Source organism: Tupaia chinensis, unplaced genomic scaffold (assembly GCF_000334495.1).
Source record: "Tupaia chinensis unplaced genomic scaffold, TupChi_1.0 Scaffold000659_1, whole genome shotgun sequence".
Taxonomy (NCBI): domain Eukaryota; kingdom Metazoa; phylum Chordata; class Mammalia; order Scandentia; family Tupaiidae; genus Tupaia; species Tupaia belangeri.
Window position 1 is genome coordinate 204095 of NW_006160181.1, and position 2921 is coordinate 207015.

At 49.5% G+C, this 2921-nt stretch overlaps 1 non-coding gene across 1 annotated transcript; it reads left to right on the forward strand.

Annotated features, from left to right (window-relative positions):
- Positions 1–2512: 2512 nt before the first annotated feature.
- Positions 2513–2571, forward strand: MIR190B (microRNA mir-190b). The gene has a single exon (NR_129390.1). It is a non-coding gene; the product is annotated as a microRNA mir-190b (primary transcript).
- The last annotated feature ends 350 nt before the right edge of the window (positions 2572–2921 follow it).

The following is a 2921-nucleotide window of genomic DNA, read 5'->3' on the forward strand; positions in this document are numbered from 1 at the left end:
GGTCATCTGATGTTTCTGCCTAGTTATACCATTCAAAATCTCCTTCCAAGACAGCTGCTCTTCTCCTACGTTAGTATTTCCAGTCTTGACCCAGCCCAGTAGGGTAAGTGGTAGTTTACTGACCTGCAGTGCCGAAGCCACGTGGCCGACTATGGGTTCAGATCCTCAGCTGGCCTGAAAATGTGCCAGGTGCATGTGCATGCCCAGGATCTTTTCAAGCCCAAGGGCTGGGGGATGGGATTGAAGTGTGGCGAGACCCTGTCACGGGTGTCCCCCATACACACATACATACACACTTTCTACATTCTCTCATAAATAAGCTTTAAATTATTTTTTTAATGTGTCCAGCCTGCTTCTGTTTCTCCAGTGCTCCAAACACTAAAGTCCTTTCCATTCCTAGTCCCTTTTCCAGACTTTCTTCCTCCGCCTCTGGTTCTCCAGCATGGGTGAGGTTCTCAGAGAAGTTAGAATTTGAGAGAGTATAAAGAAGACAGAATAAGAAAAAAGAATTAGGGACCACCAAATGGTGTTATGGTTACATCACTGGGCTCCCATGCGTTCGACTGCAGTTCAAGTCTCAGACCCGGTAGCTTAAAACTCATGCTGGCCATATGCCCCAAATCCCAAGACAAAAATGGAGGAGAAGGGATTGTGGCAGTGCCGCAATCCCCCCTGGGGGGGTGGTTTCTTGCTTTCTGTCTCTCTGTCTCTGTCTCTCCGGTGAGCACACACACCCTATAGCAAAAACTTCTCTTAGAAAGAAAGATGGGGTCAGCAGGTGGTGTGGTGGTTGAGGTGCTGGATACTCCCACATGGCTGACCACGGTTCAAGTCCCGGACCTGGAGGCTTGCTTTCTCACTCTCCCTTTCTCTCTGTCTCTCTCTGGTGGAAGTTGAAGAGTAATGATAATAAATATAATTAAAAATAAATCTTTTAAGAAAGAAAAAGAAAGAAAGGAAGGAAGAAAGGAAAAAAGAAAGGAAGAAAGAAAGGAAGAAAGAAAGAACGAACGAACTATTTGCCCTTTTTGGAAGCCATTAAAAAACAAAGACAGGGCCAGCAAGTGGTGTGGTGGTTAGGGCACTGGACTCCCACATGGCCGGCCACAGTTTGAGTCCCTGATCTGGTGGCTTGCTTTCTCACTTTCTCTCTCTCTCTGTCTCTCTCTGGTGAGCACGCATGACCTGTAGCAAACTATAAATCAATAATAATAAATAATTTTTTTAAAGTACATAAGATGACACCCCAAGTATCTACCTTGGGCTGTGTATGTGGTGTTCATCTTTCAGTCTTCCCCTGGAAGGCAAGAGCCCCACAACAGGAATTAACTGGGGCTGGGGACGAACTATTGATCTCGATCAAGGGCACTGTGGAGTTGGTGTATGCCAGGGGGCAGGGTGGGGAGTGGGGAGGAGGGGTGGTGTCCGGGCTAATGGGAACAAGGACACATGGAACAGGCCTGGGGGCTGAGACAGAGTGTCCTTCTCCCACCCCTGCACTTCCACCCAAGCCCCCAGCCCCTGGTGCAGCTATAACTCAGACTCTTTTCTGCCACTGCAGAGAGATGCGTCTGCCTGCCATACGGCATTCCACAGACCTGATTCTCTCCAAAAGAAAAATCCCCCGGAAGGGAACCAGGCTGGAACCCCACAAGGGAAGACCCTTGGAGAACCCAAACCAGGATTCTCGTAAAAAGCCCCAGCAGAGGAGGGGCTTCTTAAGGACTAGAAGCTGCTTCCTAGCAGAGCGGGATTTCTCTCTGACTCTTGATCTAAAGCCTGTAGTTTCAATTCTGCCAGCCAGGGGAGACCTTAGCCTTCTCTGGAGCCCAGGCTGGAGCCTGCTGGTGAGACAGGTTACTCTTCTGGACCTCCAAGGGTGATTTTAAAGAGGATGCCTGGAGGACTTGGGGAGAAGGTTTAAACAGACAAGATGATGGAATGAAGAAGCCAAGCACTGTGGAACTTTCTTACTTGTCTATAGCACTTAAGAGCAGGAGGGCGCCAAGGCGGAGTCTGCTGAACGGACCTCATCAGTCTTGTGGGGGTGATCTGGAAAGGTTAGGAGTTTGGCTGGAAAGGCAAAACAGGATGTACCAGCCCCTCACCCCCATCCCCAGAAAGTCTTGGGGCAGCTGGAATGGTGTTGAAGACAGCAGGTGACAAGGTTGATGAGGAGCTGGTGACACTGCTGATCCTCTGGGCGCCGTGGCCGTGACTTCAGGGGCAGAAGCTGTGTGTGGGAGCTTTGGGGAATGGTAAAGGCCCGGATGTGGAGCCCTGCCAGGTATTCTCCCTGACCAAGGCCAACGTGATCCAGCAAAGGCCAGGCACTGGTAGGGCAGGAGCAGAGGCAGGGATGGCACGAAGGGCAGATAAGCAGGAGCTGGCTGTCTTGGGAGGTGAAGAGCAGGCTTTGGTGCCCTTCTTCAAGGAGATGGCTCTTCATCTAGATACGATTGGTGCCTGCTGTCTATCCTTAATACTTAAAGCGCTACTGCCTGCTTCTGTGTGATATGTTTGATATTGGGTTGTTTAATTAGGAACCAACTAAATGTCAAACATATTCTTATAGCAGTAGGCAATTCAGCATCACTGTCTCCCCCATGGCCACCCAACTTCTGGGCTCTGGGACTCCTGTCTTTTTCACTGACCCTTTCCTCTCAGGACTTCCCTGAAAGATCGGTAGCTGCGATCTATGTGTATTTCGGCCTTAATTGGAGGACTGGTTGGGAGCAGAAAAGAACTAGAATTTGGAGATCAAATCTTTCTGTCTTCCCCCCTTCCACTAGAAGGGATATATCTCTTTTTCTTATCCTTGCTTGTCCTTGTAGTTTTCTCTTCCTTATTCCCATTGCCTCCCACAGAACCCCTCTATAAACTGCCTCTCCCACTCCCCGGAACTGTCTTGTTCCCTAGTC